General features: G+C 43.6%; 1 protein-coding gene across 3 annotated transcripts in view; it reads right to left on the bottom strand.

Annotated features, from left to right (window-relative positions):
* Nucleotides 1-20,241, bottom strand: part of HNF4G (hepatocyte nuclear factor 4 gamma) — an 836,697-nt gene that overhangs the window by 83,635 nt on the left and 732,821 nt on the right. The window lies entirely within an intron of this gene.

Raw genomic sequence — 20,241 nt, 5'->3', positions numbered from 1 at the left:
AGTTAGTGATTTATAACACTACATTGTGCCAGAGTTGTACTGGTTGACTATGGAGCTCCAGAACAAGTATCTCTCATACCACCTCACTATAAACAGACTCTACAGTGCTCTGCAATTGGGCTCCTGACAGATACAATTAACTTTGACAGCTTCATAATATCTCCTAACAACAAACAGTTCATATCCATTGAACATCCGTTTCGAGATCTCTACCACCAATTACAAAGGTGATCACAACATAATGTTGACAACCATGTCCGACTTGAGCATCACTGGGTCAGCCCTGTTAGGCAGAAACCTGTGCAGTTCCCTCTGGGACCACGGCAAAAAATTTAAGACTACAGATGTTTGGCAGTAAACCAACTTGGTAGCAGTCTGTACCACACAGATTCACTTGGTAGCTGTGGCTGAGCAGTCAGACTTCCCTCAGGAAGAGTTAGGCAGTATACAGAGTATTCACAATAGGTCAAAAGAACACAGTAGAACAAGCAAACACTGACCAGAGCTTGGTGTAAAACAGATATAATTATTTATTTAAAACCACATCTAATAAAACACACAGGCACTAATATTTAAGCAGTTCACTAAAAGATATACATTCCCTCAAAAGAATCTTAGACAAGTCTTAAGTAAAGCCCCACTTATTTTCAGACAGCGGTGAGTGCTTAACGCAGATGGCACTCTAATAATTTGGTTAAAAGGGAGAAAAAGGCAGAACATAAATTGAAACAGATCCCAACACTTTCAATAGAACACAGAAAGAGGGGACGGCAGAGTCAAACCGTGAACTTAGAGTTCAGAAAGCCAGATCCACTTTAAGAGGATCAGAACGAAATGTGTCCAAGGTCACACGCTTGAAAAGTGCACAAAAGTCTTGAAAAAGTTCAGAAAGAGTTGGACCAAAAGAAAGGGACCAGTTAGATGGTCAAGGCGGCCAGCCCAGTCCAGAAGGTTAAGGGATTATTATTACCTTGTAGCAATCTTTAGAAAGGGAGGCCTGGCTGACACGGTACCTTAAAGTGGTGAGAATACTCCAGCGGGGGCAGTTGTTCCTGGCAGCGGATGCAAGTCGGTGCTTCGTCCGGGGGAAGAGAGGATCTCGTCAGGGAGGAAGACAGGAGTCCGTTGCACTGCCAGGGAAGAAACCAGCCGCAGAGTTCTCAGTTAAAAGGAGCGGTCCTTTTATTCGCGGTCCAGTGGTAAGTGGCTATCCGGTTGCCGGGGTGCTTGGCACAGGCCATTCGACCACAAGACGTCCTGGGATGCGAGGGAAAGAAGGTAAACTGGTTGTGCCCACCAGTCAGGGGAAGAAGACTCTCCAGCCGGGAGATCTTCTCTGTCGTCGGGAAGTGGTGAGTCGGTTCCGCAGGGCTCCACCGGTGGTGTCATCGTAGCAGGTCGGCTCAGCTTCTCCCTCGTCGGATTCTCAGGTCCTGTGGCGACTTCTGAAGTTCCAGTCCCCAAAGCCCTGCTTTTATGCAGCACACCCCCATTCACTCAGCCTAGCTGTCAATCAAACATGCTAAGTGGTGAGCCGGCCGGCTCACCACTTGGGCCAATCACACAAGAGTGCGACTTGAGTTACCAAGGTAACTCAGTCCAGGGTGCCTAAACCCCCTCCCACACCCCCTGTGGTACCCAGACAGAGTGGCACTTCTGTGGAGAAGCCCGCCAAAAGTGGAACAAAGGGCTCGACTTGGGTTGGAGTCACAGAAGAGAACACAAACGCCATTTTAGAATCGAGTCCTGGCAAAAAATACCAACCGGCGAATTAATATTAAATAAATAAACTGGCGGTATGTTCGAGGCTATGAGAATTAAATAATTAAAGTTGGTAGCCTCGAACAATGGGAAAATCCCATAGGGATATATTCGCGGTAGAATATAAAAAGTAGTATTGTAAGGTTATTTAGCGTGTTACAACACAGAGTACAACACTACTGCACAGGATCAATGTATAGCATGTTTGCATGGGTTTGGTGCATTGCTATGATGCAATTGTTTCAAGCTATGTGTTGCCAGTGTAACATGGACATATAAGTGAGGGCAGGTTATTCAGTCAAAAACGATTTTTACATATAAAAAGCAAATCATTTTTTTTTCTCACAGTTAAAAGCACACATTTGTACATTCAAAATGCGCACTATTTTTCACCTGAAATGCCTATGTTGCAAGAGACACATTTGAAAATTAATAAACTAACCTCATTAACAACTAACCTGATCATAACCCACTAATAATAATGTGTTCTTCAGTGCAACATGAATGGAAAATGACAGGCTCTGAAAGTTATTTAAATGCACATTCAGTTTTTTTTTTCTTTTTGCTCTGCTGTTCTGTCCGCAGTAACTGCAGGAAGCAAAGACCTCGAATAAGCAGGAAATCAGTTTGGTTACAGTTGCAACTGTATAAGCCAAGCCATTGTGTGCAGAGGGTGGTTAGGGCATGATAGAATTTTATTGGTTAGGATCATTTGGTAGGAGGTAACCAGAGCTTTCTTGTATAATCTCGAGGAAGAAGCTAGGGAGAGACATCTTGACACAGCTCGGAGAAGGACTGGGTTGATAGCTGGGGATGCCTGATTCCTAAAGCAAATCCAACTTGGTTGCAGAGACTGGGATTTCCAGTCAACAAGCCCCAGTTTGAGTGACAGCAGATGCTTGTCCTTGCTGGGTGAACCCCTCCAGAAGGCGACCAGCCAAAGAAGTTACATACTGAATAAGCCTGGTAATTATCTCGCTGAGGTGTGGGGGCTGAGTGTGTACGAAAATATTCAGTCAGTGTAGGAAAGGAGATTCCTGTGCTTTACCCACGTGTTTAATGTTGCAAATTGAATTCTTGTTCTCCGCCACTCTCTTCTCAGTGTATCACAAATAATGCTGTTGCTGTGCTATTTCATTTATTTCTGTAAAGAGTGAGATCATGTTTAAATGCAACTTTTATAATACACACACATATCTGAAAGCAGACAGGTGGTATGTTTTATTTTCTCTTTCATTTGTGCATTTACCAATACAGTGCTGATGATGTGGGGAGATGTTTAGACAGTGCAATTGTCATTTTTAAGGTAGCTAAAAATAAGATTTGGCTGCAGCTGTGTGAACAATGTCATTCAGTATGAGCAATTATAACTAACTGTGTGTGTTATAGCCTTTTGCTGAAGGTACATGAGTCAGCAAAAAGAGACCCGGGACATAGTTCACTACCGTATATAAGTTAGTGAAAAATACCACATGATAGCTCGCTGCCGTAGATAAGACAGCGAGAAATTGCCCATGGTGGCACACTAAAAATGAAAATGTGGTGTTCCTGAAATGCAAGCCTGAGGTCTCTAGTGATTACACGAAAAATCTAAACAAAAATAAGGAGTTTTGGATATTGGGGCCACAAATAAAACAAAGAAATTATGCTCACCAAAATACCACCAACCACGCATACCAACCACGCATACCAACCACGCATGTCTGTGTACTGAAATAATGCATATCCACTGTATTATTATTATACATAACCCAATCTGAATACAAGGGGTGATTGTTGCTAAATTATTTTTCGGCGGTAAGAAAATACCGCCAGGCCCCAAATCTACACTAAATACCCAACAGTATCCACTGCCACCAGCCAAAACTCGATCAGGGGGGACGGAGACGTGCCCCCTCGACTAACAGACCCCGGGGCAATCGAATTGCCCCGACCAGTACGTCCACAATATGATGGCTTGTACTGGTTTCTGTTCATAATCTGGGACTAGTAAAGCCAATGGTGACTTTACATGCCCTGGGAGACAGTAGTCAGTCCCAGGGAATGGAGTCTATGGTGGGGTGTCACTATGACACCCCTGTGTCACTGCACGGAGGGTGTTGTGTAACAAACATAGTAAAAACACATGAGACCCTATGGAGTAAAGGACCCCATAGCCCATAAAACACATTAACAGTCAAAGGAACACCATACATCATGTCCAAGAGTGGGAGAAAAAAAGAGTCTCACTCTTGGCAGGAGAAAAAAACAAACTCCAGAAATCCAGAAAAGCTGCTGGGGGACTCACTAGGTTAGGAAATTCAGCCTAAACAGAGAATTCTCCCTAACAAGCCCTATCTTGGCTCTCCTCCGACTTTGCAATGTGCGGTTGCTTATTGCACTGCTGTTTTCGTAGATCTTCCTAAACCTCTATCTTAGTGAGTGCTCAAAGATCTGTACATTGTTTTTCCTTTTCTGCCACTACAACAAAGGGCCCCAATATTCTCATTTGTTTACCCAATCAGAGAATAAGTAATGAAACCAAAATCATATTCTCAATTTTCTGCATCAATGACTTAATTGTTTCTTGTATTGTATTTGAGTTTTATATAGTGTGAAGCTAGCTTGCTAGCTAGGGACTGATGCAGTGTTACTATTTAAAACAATGCAGTGTTACTATTTAAAACAAATGCATATTCCCAAGGATGAAATAATATTGGGTTTGTGATATACTTTTCTTAATCCTTTGCTCTTTTACTTTCCCTTTTCTTACACGGATAACTACTTATGCTGTTAGCGTCCTTGAATGACCTTTTTGGCAATTAAAGATTTGCTGCTGTTTTACTGCTACCATATACCAGCTATTGCCATCAAATAACATGCATGCACATCATTGCCTGCTAATCAGGCTTGGACTGGTCTATAGGGAAAGAGGCCAATGCCCGAACCAAAAACGGAAAGTGCTAGTGTGGGACAGTTATTTTGATACAAGTGGGCCACTTTTTTGGCCAATGTGGGACGGTTTGATGAGTTACTTAATTATGCAACTGGTAGTTCTGACCATTGTTGCTGAATAAATATCCTTTATGTTGTACAACTTGCATCACATTTTATCAAAACACTCCCCCTTGTGTACTATTCAAACAGTCTGTCACAAAAGGAATAAATTGTCATTTGCAACTGTGGGCCACTTTTTCATTGTGGCCTGAGACAGCTTTATGCCCCAGTCCGAACATGCGGCTAATACAGTCAAATGAATAGATAATCACCCCATCGGCAGGGGTTTCTGTCATATGCCCAGTTAGTCAAAATATGTTTAGCTATTGCCATCAAATTCCCAGCTACTCATATAGTTGTGTGACTTTTGCCCTGCAGGAATACAAGGATGAACAGATGCTATAGCGCCTACTCAGCCCTCACACTTCTACAAATAAGAGCCAACACAAGCATGAAAGTAAATCAGGCACAGTTAAGAGATATACCTTATTCGCCTTTTGTGGTAACGTGGGCCGAGGGAAGGCTACTCTCTCAAGAGGGGTGTGAATGTGGTTCAGTAGCAACCCAAACAGTGAAGTATAACAGTCCAAAATAAAGGAATGTCCAATCAAGGTTCTATAAAAGTACATATACTTCAATAAAACACACCATGTACAATAATGAACGACTAGAAAAAGACTACACAAAACCCATCCTGAGGAAAGAACACATAATAAGCAAATATAGAAAGATGTATCACTCTGCGTAATGAATCAGTGGTGTAAGGCAAGTCACATCCACAATGGTCTTTGTTTAGGTCACTTTTGTCCCGTTTGCACCTCTCTCTAGGGCACAAAAATGGGCCAAGTGGGGCAGTTCCCAGTCAATGGTATCTTTTTGAGGTTTTTGGTGGCCGGCGTGCCTACTGAGACTTCTTGGTGCTTTGCAAGCAATTTGAAGATTGAGAGAACAAAAGGCAGCACCGGAGGTTCCTGGTGATTCAAAAGTGTCTAACTGTTCTTGAAAACAGTTCCAAGTAGTTCAACGGCAAAAACACTAGAATCCTGGCTGTCTTGGCTCTAAGTGTGCTGAGAGTGTCAATCCAGATGCTCAGGGACAAGATGAGTCCTTTTCTCATGCTCTCAAACATGGGAGAGGCTGGCACACAACTGCAGGGGTGCTTAAATACTGTGAGGTCCTCAGTACTGCTGTGGCTGGCAGAGAGGCAAGTTTTTCTCCAGCAGCAGGTCCTCCCTCAATGGTCCCACATAGAGATGGTTAGAGGGCAGAGCCCGTCTCTGCCTTTGAACAACTGCCTTCACCTCACAACCAGAAGACTCTGGAAAGGACTGGTCTCCCAGCAGGGTCCAAATGAAATCTTCTTCAAGGGTTGGAATCCAAAAGATGATTAAAAAGGTAGTGTGAGACCACTTCTTTTAAAGCTGAAAATCCACATGTGATTGGACAAAAGCTAGCCTCCTTCAGGGGTGCAATCACGGTTCTGATTGGACGAAAGCTAGCCTCCTTCAGGGGTCCAATCACGGTTCTTGAAAGAAGTGGACTTTGCCCATCTGACATCAGACCCAAAGTGCTTTGTGCTAGAGGAAGTGGATGGGACAGGATGGAGAGGCAGAGAGAAAAAAGATGGTGAAACATATCTCAACTGTGCAGAGTTCTCCCTATCTAGACTAAATCCGACCCTTTCCAAAAGGATCAAAGACCTTTAAAAATGCAGCATACTGGCGTGAGGCCAAGACTTTTGTGAATGTGAATGTGTGTGTCCTTTGATCCCTTTTCACAGGTCAGCTTCCTGTGGAGTGGCTGTCCCTGGCAAAGGATGCACCTGCCCTTACAAAGGATCAAAGAAAAGCAATCCCACAGGCTACATTCCTGCCAGTAGGTAAGGTCCAGCATCTCTGCAGATAAAAACACATAAGTCTCATCACGAGTTGGACGGTATCCCGACTGGGATACCTCCCATCTGTATCTGTTAACGGCCACCTGCCCAGTGGTATTACCGCCGGATCACGGGTTGGGTGATAAACGTAATTTCCCTTTCCCTACTGGGTCTATTGTACCCAATGGGGAATTTTCAGTGCAAATAGCATGCGCTAACTACGCCCACAAATTTGCATTTTTCCAGCACGTTTACCCGCAGCTCTAAGATGGGGGTAAACACGGCACACACCTGTTTGGGCGGAACCTTAAATGCAGCGGTAATAGCATTACCGCAGCATTTAAGGGTTACAGCCCAACTCTTGATGAGGCCCATAGCCCTTCCACAGTTGAACTGGGCCAACAGGGCTGTCACATGTCTGATATCAATGTGATGTGGCTGCAGTGATTTTGAGCAGTGCCATGCACCATGCTTTAACTCAGGTGTGGGTTATTTTTAAGAGTTTACCCTGGCATCAGCATGGCTACTTATAATTATCAAAGTTTTGGTGCACAGATGCATATCTTAAATATAGCCCCTGCGCTGCAGAGACGTGGCTGTCATTGCAGCTGTCAAATGGGCACCAGCGACCTTTGAACCTGAGAGTGCTGCAGATCTGAATATTGATGCAGCAGGACACAGTTACACACTATGCTTTTGGCCTGGAGCTTATGAAAAGGGGAATTTGATCAGCAGATTTCTCTGTCTGTCTGTGATCGAATTACCTGCACCATTTGATTAAATAATACAAATAAAAAAACGCCAGGGCTTTCACAGATGGCTTTTCATCACAATTTGTCAGGAATAGCTTTGAAGTGCCCAGATAATCAATACATTTTGAGGAATTAGTGTAAAACCAATATGAACTCACACCCTTGCCAGTTATTGACATCAAATGACCAGGTGCACACATATTTGTAGTGGATAGTCATCAAATGGGAAGCCATTACCTATAATTGCCAGCTACTCATAACATTTCAAGGTCCTCTTAGAAAATGTGGTACTGCTAACGATGACCATGAATGCCCAGGTGAATATGCTGGTTGACTAGTCCAGAATGCGGGTGAATAATAGAGGGGGTACAGCATTCCTGCCTCCTGGGACAAAGGCAAAGGGGTAGGGATATTGGTTGTAGAAGAAAGTCAGAAGCTGGTTCTGCACTTTAGTCTTGTTCAATGTACTTTAGAGGAGCCATTAGATGAAAGCGGATTGGTGAATGCATGTGCTCCCTTGAGCCATCAAGCTTTCCCCTGCCTCTCTACTTTACACAACTGTTTAAGTAAGGCCAAGGTGGTTTATGGAGAGGATAGATTTAGGCAGCTATGAGCTCCCAATGCCTCTTCTTCTTTACCAACCTAACTGTCATTGTCAGTAAATTTAAACAAGCATTCTCAAAAGCAACAGTGTTGGCTTGCTTATAAACATTTGGCAGGAATTGTATAATGGGGCAACCTGGCCATAAAATGTCAAAAGCTGGAACGTGGTGTGATTACCTGGGCATATGATAGCCATGCCTGGCAAATATATATGCAAGCAAAAATTGTTGGCTTTGGCAATGCTTTTTGCTAACAGGACTTCCATATAGGAACATATCCAAGTCAAGTGCTGAATGTACACTTGGTTAAAACCTTGCTGTTACACCAGTGGGACCTTTACAGCTGCAAATAAGCTATGAACTCTCAGCAGACTGTATTATTATTATTATTATTATTATTATTATTATTATTATTATTATTTCTTCTAATGCACCACGTGCCCATGGGGCTCAGGGTTAGAAATAACATTGGAAGGCCAATGTAGGATGATAATGCTTGATAGAGCTAGCTCAATGAGATCCCAGGAGGATGTGTTTTAGGTGGGGATGGGCAGGTAGTGGGTGAGAATGGGTAGACAGTGGGTGTATAAAAAGAAAACAACACCCCCACGCTGTGTACCTCTCACCTAATGCCATCTCCCTCCAAACTGTACTCCAATGCAATAGTTTTGGCTCATAGTTGCTGCTTAAGCAAAGAGAGGACATCAAGACTTAGGAAAACAGCAGGTTTCCCACAGCATGATTCGCTATGCAACACATTCATATGAAATCAGTCGGAAAGATGCAATGCACAATTTCACTTTCTAAAAGGATACAAAGATCATTGTCTGTAAAGCAACAATATAGTACTTAGTCCAATTCAACCTATCATCCCTCTGGGATGTACTAACAGTAGTTGGAATTTGATGGCTGAGTAGTCAGCAAAAAAATCTAGCACCTCTTTGGAATTGCAAGGAAAGACATTTCACTTGGCTTGATTCCACCATCCAATGAGCTATCTCTCTGGAGGCTCCGATGGCTCAAGCTGAGTCAAACTATTTTTTTACCTGGTATTCTAGTCAAGCACGAAGGCTGGCCCATCCCTATATCGGACTACAACTCCCATGATCCGTCACCAATGACTAAAATAGATAGGGATCCATTGGAGTTGAAGTACAAAACATCTCTAGGGCCACATTATGACTATTAGACCATTGTTTTTTCGTAAGGTTCTTTAAAGCCTCTCACCTCGTCTCCTCCAACAGGGCCTCTAGATATTGTATATGTTCTCCTCTTTGTATCAAACAGTTGCTCACTTCTTGCTGTACCTAGAACCTACATATACAAGTATGCATACTTTTTCACTCAATTAATTATTGTTCTTTTATATTGTGCCAAATCATCAGATTAGTCTTCTCAAAGTGCCAATGCCTTCCGAGCTTTTGGGTGCATTGTATCTGTTCCCTGGGATCACCATAGCTTGGTCCGCTGGAAACAATTGAAAATAATGGAAAGGGAGATGAAAGAGAAAAGTGAGAGAAGGAAAGGAGGATAGCAAGAATGGGAGGGAGCTTGAGATGTGGAAAAGTGGGCTTGTAAAGATGTAAATGATGCATCTGAATTCATAAGAGGCATGTGACTGTTCAGGCTATCCCCAGTACTTTGAAGTCATGATTGAACCGAGTCACCACTTAGACAGACCGTATTTTTTTTAATTCTAGAGAAGTAGACTGTCATGGTCAAGAACAACAGTCCGAATTATATGTTTGCTTATAACTGGTAGCTTTTGCAGAAAGCGTAAAGGATTTAGAGGCGGAAGTAGGTTCCAAAATGTTTTAAAACTATTTTAAAATGCATACGGTATATCTGGTTGGATATGAAAAACAATATTCCTAGTTTGTGAGATTAAGAATGAAATCTACTGCAAATGGCCACTAAAATAAAGCAAAATGAATCTTACATTTTATCTGCCCAAACTATGCAGAAACTCCACTTAAATACATTTGAGAAACGAATAGATGGTTTCAAAATAAAACTCCTGATATACCTTCTCGAACCTTAGAGAGATTTATCAACAGTGGCATTTATAGACGAAATCCAACATAATGAACAAACCTATGCTGCATACAAAGATACTAAACAAAAAACCTAATCAGCAGGAAGACTGGATGCAGTGCTCTATTGCAAGGAGCATATGAAATGTGCTACAAATGCTTTATGAAACAGAAAAGCACTGGTTACATATTTGCCTATTTAAACAAAATGTAATTAAAAAAGAAGTCCCTTAGGTTTGGGCTTCGTTGATGTAATCACTGCTACGTTTAAAAATAGAAGTATACATAAACAGTGATTGTAGCATGCCATTCAATGTACAGTGGCAGTATTCTAGATAGCCCATATCTGCACTGTGTCGGACGTTCTTCAGGGACCGTGTTGGATTGAAGCATGGAGACCTAAACCGTTTTTGGTTAATTGTTAAGATCCACATTGTGAAAGCAAAAGGTCAAATCCATATTTGTTATGTTATACTGTTTGCTGAGCATATGTGTGATTTTTTCGGTCTGTAGTTGTCGTGTGATGTTGTGCGAGGCCATGTGTGGTTGGTTTCATTGTTGCAGTGTAGTGAAGTGCATGCAGTGTGTCGTGCAATATAGGTATGGTTGTGTTTTATTTGGAGTTTGAGGGGTGTAAGCAGAGGGATGAGTTTTTTAATGGGTTAAATAGTGGTGGCGCTCCAACCTACCTTCTTCGCTTTTGCCACCTGTGGTATGTGACCCTGTCAGTTTTGTGTATTGTGGTGTTCTGTATGTAAAATAAATGACTATATATATATATATAAGTGCTAGTATGTCATTGTTTCCTTGAACCAATTATTTGCTTGAAGTTCTGTGTGCCTCACTACTACCCTTCTACCTCCTAGACTAAGCCTGGAAGCTCAGCCATTGCTACCAAACCTTTGGGTTATTCAGGATAAACCTAAGGTGTACAACACAATCACCTAAGGTGGGCTTTTCCAAGTTCTGTCACAACCAGCAATTTGTGTAAAACTCCCTAACATGTGTAACGACCCCTAACACATTTGTTGGAAAACTGTTTGATGACAAGGGCTTCAAAAGAAAGTAATGTATGGATACTGGCAAGGCTATGCTGGAAGATAAGTTTAAAGATAGTTCTGAATACTCAACAACAGGCCGTCCTAAAATGTAACCTCCTCTAGAACCTTCACTAGAACCTTCACTCTCCTTTCTTGCTACATGCATAGAGCATTGTGAGGTGCACCAGCTGACCGCTGGTGTGCAGAAGCCCATATGCAATCCAAAACCACCATCTTTCTCACAAGGACTCTGCCGAGGAGTTGGCTTGGTCCCTCCTCCAATGAGGAAATAGCTGAAGACAACACCATTTTTAAAGGGGCAAAAACATGCACATAAATGAGAAACTGAAAAATGGAAACAGAATGGAGAAAAACGTTCAAATTTCAGAGTGTGCCATAATTTTCACTGCACGCTAATAAGAGGCAACTGCTGCTGTGCTCTCCAAGCCACAAACACAAATAAAACACACGAGAAGTCAAAACAAACCTTGATCCCCACACATGAATCCAATATATGTATCCAAATTTTAATGTATCTGGTAACGGAACTCAATTGAGGTGGGCCACACCTTTGTAAAATAAGACACGGAGCATAAACGTCTGGTTAACTCTAACTGTATTTTGTGATTCCTGACATGCCTTTCTAGCCCCTGTGTCACTTCCTTTGAGTCTCGCCTCATGATGGCTCCACCCACATAACGATGCAAACAGAGCACGCATTATATCCCCCCCTTTTTAACAAATACGTCCAGCCAGCTACCCCATCTCTTCTATCAGTCTTCAGGGTTTTATGCAAAATTTTACTGGACGTTCATCTTGCCTCTGTTTTGGGCTCTCGCGGGTGTTACTCTGCCTAATGTCCATCCATTCTTCATCTGATGCTTCACCATCTACTGAGTCTTGTCCATTTTCCTCTAATCTGCAAAGGGTCCACAATTGATCTTCTCCACTATATTTCTTGAATTGGGATATGTTTCATTTAATCGTCTTGTGGGCCCCATTTCCTGCTGTGTTCATTGTTACATTCATGTTGGTCACTGTAAGGAGCTAAGGTGAAATTTGGGGTCCTCTATCGGGCATCTAGGTTGTTGCACCACCACCTGATCTCCCACTTGTATGTTCGCCTCTCCGCCTCTTTGGCCTTTCTCATACCATCTGCCTTTTCTTTCATCTTTTGTTTTTCTTCCACATCTTTGTCCTGAGTTTTCCTCTTTAGCACCCCCATGGGGCTTCTGTCTACACCGTGGGAAAGACAAGTCTGAACAATCCTCCCGAACATGAGATCAGCCGGACACATTCCCATGGTGTCATGCAGAGTGTGTCTATAATCTCTTAGTAGTTGGTAGAGAACTTGTTCAAATTGTTGGTAACATTAGCAACTTGCATGGCTCTTTTGATATTTGCCACAACTCGTTCAATGATGCCGTTGGCTTGAAGTCACAACGTTGTGATCTTTCTGTGTTTGAAGCCCATATAATGTGTGAAGTTTTCAAAATCTTGGCTCATTAAAGGTAGGCCATAGTCCAATGTAATGATCTTAGGGATCCCATAAGCTGTGAGTACGCAATCTAGTACTGGGATGATGCAAGTGGCAGCAGTAGAGGATATTAATGGTGCATTTGGGAATCATGAATGTTTTTGTCAATTCGTACCAGCACATATGGCCCATCTCTTATTGGTGTGAAGAAATCAACTGCCAATTCTTCCTAAACTCCCACCGGCGGTGGTGACATTTGCAAGGGGTTAGGGTGAGATGGCGGGCCTACTATGCAGTAAATTCAAACATTTAACGCCCATTTTTGGGCACAATTAGCGCAGCGCTATTACTGCATGCTAATTGCGCTGAAAATGACCATTAGGTCCAATGGACCCAATGGGGAATGGGGAATATCCATCACCACCCAACCCTTGATCCAGCGTTAATAGCACTGGCCCCGGTGGTAGTAATGCTATTAGCCCGGACAGAATCCCGGCGGTCATACCTGCAACTCATGATGAGACCCATTGTCTGGTCTCATGTGTTTATTCAGTGCTGCCACTTTGTCTGGGTCTTTGTTTGTTCTGAGTAGATATGGCCGAAGCGTTTGAGGGTTCTCTTGCAAAATTCACACATGTTCTTGTTCAGTGTCAGACGGGCTGCTTCAGGAGTTGAACAGACACAATGTAAGGTAATGTCATGTTCCTCTACTGACTTGCCGCATACCAATATATCATCTGAGTAATTTATGCAGTTAGGGATGTGCCTTTTAATCTTGTGGATCTCATCCTGAAACATCTCAGCTGCGGCGAGTTTGAGCTGGTGATAACCTTTGTTAAGGTCCAGTTTAGAAAATTGAATCATGTCTGTGATTTTTGGTGCTTGGGTTGCTCTCGCTGAATTGCCTCATTGGCACTTCTAATATCAATACATAGCCGTATAGTGCGATCTGCTGCCTTTTTTGGGACTGTACTATTGGTGACACCCATGGCGTGAGCCCTGTTGCAGGGTCAATTATGTGCAGGTCTAATAGCTTTTGGATTTCCTTTTCCCCTTGTTTATGTATATTAAATGTTATATCCCTGTAATGTTGGGCCACTGGTCTGACCACTGGTACAATGGGGAATTTCACATTACAGTTTTATAGCTTTCCTATGCCTTTAAATACATCCTGGAATGTGCCTTCAATGTCTCCATTGTTTGCCATGTATTTGTGCGCCATCATTTGGTAGAGGATGGGTCCAAGGCCCATGTCCAACGCGTATTGAAACTCAGAATGCAGCCACTGTTGGTTTCTGTTTTTAGCATGTATAGTTGAAGGCGAGCTGAGCTGAGTGCGATTTGTGTATGCATACTGTTGATATTACACCTTCAAATGGTAGAGGGGTGTTGGATCCGTATGGGTAGATTCTAATCTGATGGTTTTAATTTTGGTGGTTGAGGCAGGTTAGTGTATGCCTCCTCATTGAGAATATTCACTGTCACCCCATGTCAATAAGAAATTCAGTGGGGGTGCTATTCACCTGCATCACCTGCGTCAGGCTGTATTCCTTAGCTGTGTCGTTTCCAAGTGCCCACACATACACTCATTATCTGTGGACGATGTGGACTCACTGCCTGATGGAGATCTGTTAGGCGGAAACATGTGCAGTTCCCTCTGGGAACACTGCAAAAGATTTAGGAGTACAGGTGTTTGGCAGTAAACCCACTTGGTAGCAGTCTGTACCACACAGATTCACTAGGTAGCTGTGGCTGAGCAGTCAGACTTCCCTCAAGAAGAGTTAGGCAGTATGTGGCGTATACAATATAGGGCAATCTACACAGTAGAACAAGCAAACACGGAACAAGGCTTCGGTGTAAAGATATAAAGGTATTTATTTATAACGACACATCTATGGAAAACACTCTGGCACTAATACGGCAAACAACTTCAATCACAATTACTATACGAAGTAAAAGATCAATCCCCCTAACAATAGTTTGACAAGTCTAGGTTCACCGGCATCACTTATTTGCAGACAGAGGTGTATGCTTTAACCTAGATGGCACTCTAATATTCGTTAGGACGGGAGAGAAAAATAAGGCAGGTTATGAAATCAATTCGGTACCAATACTTTTCGGACAAATGCAAGGCAAGTAAGGCAGGGTCTACTGCAGATCACAAAGTTCAGAGGCCAGGCCCACTCGGAGAGAGGCAAGGCGATATGTCCCAAAAGGTGTCTCAGTGGAAATGCGCTTTGAGTCTTTATCGCAAAATTGTTATGGAAAGATTGGACCAGTTCAGAACAACACGTTAAAGAAAGCTTGGAGGTGACCCAATGGAAAGGCGATGATTAAGACACCCCACTCGATCCGGCAGAAAGGGAAGCCAGGCGGACAAGGTACTTTGTTTGTGGAGAGACAGCTCTGGCGGGGGCAGTTGTTCCTGGTGGTGGATGCACGTCGGGTCTTTGCCAAGAGTAGAGAGGATCTCATCGTCGAAGAAAAGTGAATTCCGGTGCACCACCAGGGAAGTGACCAGCCGCGGAGTGCTTCGTCACAAGGCACCACCTTTTGGTCACGGTACAGGTGTAGTGGCTATCCGGTTGCCGAGGTGCTCTGCACGGGCAATTCGACCACTGCATCCTGGAGCGAAGAAAAAGCAAAGGGGACTGGTTGTTCCCACCAGTCAGGGGAAGAGACTCTCCGGCAGGGAGATCTCCTCTGTTGTCGGGAAGTGGTGAGTTGGTTCCGCAGGGCTCCACCGGAGGTGTCGTCGTTGCAGGTCGGCTCAGCTTTACCCTCGTCGGATTCTTAGGTCCTGTGGCGACCTCTGAAGATCCAGTCCCAAAAGCCCTGCTTTTATGCAGAAAACCCCCATTCATTCAGCCTAGCTGTCAATCAAAACACGCTAAGTGGTGAGCGGGGTGGCTCACCACTTGGGCCAATCACACCAGAGTGTGACCGTAGTTGGCAAGGCAACTCGGTCCAGGGTGCCTAAACCCCCTCCAACACCCCTGTGGTAACCCAGACAGAATGGCACCACTTTGGAGGGTCTCTGTACAGAAGCCCGCCAAAAGTGGAAGAAAGGGCTCAACCTTTGGTTTAGGAGTCACAGAGACGAACACAGATGCCATTTTAAAAACTGAGTTCTGCCAGAAAATACCATCCGATAAACTTATTTAAGATAAGTAAACCGGTGGTATGTTAGAGATTAACGAGGAAAAGTATCAATCTCCAACAATGGGAAGAATCCCATAGGGTTATATTCGGGGTCGAACATAACAAGTAGTTTCCACTGCCCCCAGCCAAAACTCGACAAGGGGGGACGAGACAGTGCCCCCTCAAATAACAGACCCAGGAGTAATCGAATTACCCCTACTAGTAAGTCCACAATAGGATGGTTTGTACTAGTTCTGTTAGTACATTTAGGTCTAGTAAAGCCAATGGTGACTTTACATGCCGGGGAGACAGTAGTCAGTCCCCGGGTATGGAGTCTATTATGGAGGTCCGCTAGGACGCCCCAGTGCTACGGCACGCAGGGTGCAGTGTAACACACATAGCAAAACATATGAGACCCTATGGAGTAAAAGACCCCACAGCCCATAGAACACATTGACATCCAAAGGAATTACACACATTCATGTCCAAGAGTGGGAGAAAAAGAGTCTCACTCTTGGCAGGATGGAAAAAACAACTCCAGAAATCCAGCAAAGCTGCTGGGGGACTCACTAGGTTAGGAAATTCAGCCTAAACAGAGAATTCTCCCTAACAAGATCGTACCTACACATACCTTACATTTCTCTTAGAGCATTGGTATTCCCTCCTTTCTAGTGACCACCGTTCTCTGCGGGTGTAGAATGTGTTGCTTTCTTTGTCTACAGGTTGATGCTTCCTTGAATGACTGCTCATTCTGACTTTGTTGCTTCTCGGATGATTGTACCTCTGCCTTTCTCTTGTTGACTCTTTCACATGTCTTGTCAATGGCGCGTTCTTGCAGACGGCCCTGAAGTGATCTTCCCCTCCACAGACAGCGCAGTTTTGACCTATCGCAGGTCAAGATCCTTTGTGAGGATATTCATATCCTCATTTGAAACAGGTGTGATCTGCACATCTTGTGGTCCTGGTGATCGGCGGTGTTCATTTGTTGTTGCTTTCAGACTCTTTATGTTGCAGTTCGAATGTCACTCTGTTTATGTTCTCCATTTGCTGAATCTGTACGGGCCATTGCAAGAATTTTTTCAAGGGATCTGTTTCTGCAGTAATTTTTTCCGATACGTCTGAGATTCGCATCATGCAATTACCTGTGATCGGAACGCCTAATTATTTGAGTACTTGTGAAAATTGCAGTGCTTCATTTTGATGCACAGTCGCCTTACAAAATAATCTAGGGTTTCCCCTTTTTCTTGATGTGTCGTGTGAAAAATGTGTCACTCATAATTAAGGCTTTCCGGTTTATGGCATTTATTTTTCTGCAATTTCCATCTGTATTGATCCAAATTTTATTTTTGGGGCCTTTTTTAAAATATTTATCCACATTTATTTTTTGTCATATAAAAAGCTAATTCACAGCCAGTATTTTTCTGCATCTATTCTAATAAAAAGTGCATTTATTAAAGCACACATGCAGCAGTATAGGAAAGAAATGCTAGCTAAGTATTTTCCATAACAAAAAACAGTTACTTCTGTGACTGCTGCTGCCCACGGTCGGATTGGACCCTCGGCCTTTAGGCCCATAGCCAGGCCGAAATCGTCCCTGGGGAGTGGGGGCCGGTTTCTGACCATGCTTGGGCCAGTTTGGAAGAAAAAAAATAGAAAGAAAATATATTTTTTCAAATTTTCTATTTTTTCAAAAAAGGCCTTTATCCTTCTTAAGTCAATAAATGAGTACCAACACAGGTTGGGTGATATTGTATGCATTCTATAAAAAAAGAGCTTAAGTGTAAGTGCTATACAATAACATTATCATTTGGCCTTGGACGTCTTTTTGGATTCACAGTAATTTAGTGTGCTTAGAAACAAAGCTATTTGATGCCACTTCCTGTTTTGTCAAGGGGTGAAAGGTCGTGTTTCATCTCTTCCCGGGATGTCACTTTGGGGTGGGGTCAAATGACATCCCCTCTGGTGATGTCATCAGAGGTCAAGGGTCGTGAGGCCAGGGGTGGGCCACTTTTTTGAGGCGAGGGGTGGGCAAAATATGCCAACAGCACTTCTCTTAAGTCATCGAATGAGGTTGCCTCATTATCTAGCAGCTTGTCAAGAATGTCTCTTACTGCTGGGACTACTGCTAACAACAACATATTATTTTTCCTTTCATCATCTATAAGCCCTGTGGCTCCTATGTGTACCTTGAAGTCTCGTATCCATTGTGCCCAATGTGGTCCGAGGTTGCTGGTGTCTTTCAAATCAAATGCTGTAGGTAATTGTAGGGCAAGTGAGTCAATTTGAGCAGGCTGTATTATTCCAGATACCTTTGTAGACACTGATAGTGCTGTTGTCTGTGCTGAGGGATTTGAAGTCAGTGCGGCCTTTGGTGTGATGCGCACGGTTTCCCCTGTGCTTTCTTTCATCCCCCTGATTCGTGTCACTTGAGGCTTATTGTCCTCCTCTAGCTTCTCTCCTCCAGAGGCTACAATGACCTGTGGATGTGTCTGACAGGGCTCTCCTGGCCTGAAAGGTTGCTGTGCTCTGCAATCTGCGCATGGTGATGTTGCGATCACTTCCCTGCACTGTGTCCACTTGTCCCGTCGTAGGTGGGCAGTGTGTCTGCTCTAGGGCCGGGTGCTAGTGTGCAGTGTTTCACACACAGCAGGCCCTCTTGAAGACCAATGAGCCGGTGCACTGTGGTCCGCATGCCGTGTCTTCATGATCCCTTTCACAACATGCTGCAGTTCCTACCACCAGGGAGCAGGCTGCACATCCTGTGGTCTCCCACATCTTTTTCCACAGCTGTCTACGGGAGGTGCTCACCACTCCCTGTAAATTCACACAGTACACCGGTGAGAGTATGATTGAGCTGTAGGCACCACAGGGTATACGTCATCTCCAGTGTAATGTACCTTGTAAGGTGTTATGATGTAGCTTAAGGGGCACTCACATTGTCAGTGGATCTTAGTGATGTCAGGTGGAGTGTTGGTTCAGGAGGATTCTTGTAAGCCAAAGTGATGTATGTTTACTTTCGTAAAGATTCCATATGATTCAGTTGATAGACCCTTGAGGGAGATCAAGCTGCGTGTGGGCAGCTGGGGGTCCTTTCCGTTATTAGCTTTAAATACATCCTTAATTACAGTCACCTTGTCTATTTGTGCATGCAGCTTAACTTAAGGATACTCAATTAAGGTAGGTCACACCTTTGTAAAATAAGACACAGAGCAGGGAAATCTGGTTAACTTGAACTTTATTTCGTAACTCCAGAACCCCTACCTAGCCATTGTGTCACTTCCCTCAAGTACTGTCTCATGACAACTCCACCCACATAACGATTCCAACAGAGCACGCCATTAAACAAATGGCGAAAACTCTTGTGTAATCATCACAGCAAGTGGAACAAAGTGTGCCAGCTCCCCACACAGCCCCACAATGGTAATGTTGTCCCAGGGATTCCAGAGACCAAGCTAAGAAGAAAAGTGTAAATGGAGGGGAAATGTATCTACCGTTTGAAGCCCCAACCATTGCTTGTGTGATCATTACACATGTGGCACCTGTACACGGGATTAAGAGTCTGGGCAAATCTCAGGTCTTCTGAAAAGGTAAGAGAATGTTGCAATTCTGCATTCCCAAAATATCTGTAATCCAAATGTGTGAAAAGAGCAGTACAGAACCTTGGAAAAAAGAGAACATAAACTGCATGCAGTGCTGAATCCAGTACTGAATGCCGCAAATACATAGAAAAATGGGCAAAATGCAGCAAATACATAGAAATATTTAGGTATGCCAGCAGCTGCCGTCAACCTATGTTCAGAACTCTGCAAGCCATCAAAACCATGTAAAAACTGTCAAAAACAAAACAGAAACAATAAGCATCAGCATTGGGCAAAAAAACAAACTGAATTCTGATGAGAACCACTCAGTGAAATTTCAACAACCAAAATTTAATAAAAGACTGCTGAGGTGATATAACCGTATACCACCACAATACCACAGCGCCCAACTATTGGTTTGGAGGAAAGTTGGAGAATTCACCTCCAGCCATGAGCTGGAGGTCAAACCTCCAGTTTTCCGCCACATTTTGGCAGAATTACTGATGCAGTCATTTGGCCAAAAATGCTTCATTGAGTCCTATGGACTAAAAATAAATAGGGATTTACACTGCCACTTGTAATCCAGCGGTAAGACTCTCACACTGACACAGCTCTTTCTATGCTCCAATCTGCTATATCTCATACTCTTGATGTTCTTGCTCCTGTCATGAGGATCCACTTGAAGCCCAAAGCCAAGTACAACTCCTGGTACGACTCAGACCCTGTCACCCTTAAACGCAGGTGCAGGGTGGCTGAGAGGAAATGGTGTGTCGCCGGTACGTCCTCTAACAAACTGGCCTGTCAGCTGCTCCAAGGGCAATGCTGGCTCTCTGTTCGCCCCAAGAAGAGAGCCCCTCATCCAAGCCAACATCTCTGCGGCAATCAACAACTTGGCCAAACCCTTTAAAATCTTCAAGGAGCTGTCAAATCCTGCTGCAGTCTCTACCTCTCCGGTCCCCTCCCAGGCCCTCTGCATGGCCCTGCCTTCTCATTTCATATCTAAAA

Source organism: Ambystoma mexicanum, chromosome 5q (genome assembly GCF_040938575.1).
Source record: "Ambystoma mexicanum isolate Mex_15411 chromosome 5q, UKY_AmexF1_1, whole genome shotgun sequence".
Taxonomy (NCBI): Eukaryota; Metazoa; Chordata; class Amphibia; order Caudata; family Ambystomatidae; genus Ambystoma; species Ambystoma mexicanum.
The sequence above is the reverse complement of the archived record's forward strand: the minus strand, read 5'-3'. Positions and strand labels throughout refer to the sequence as shown.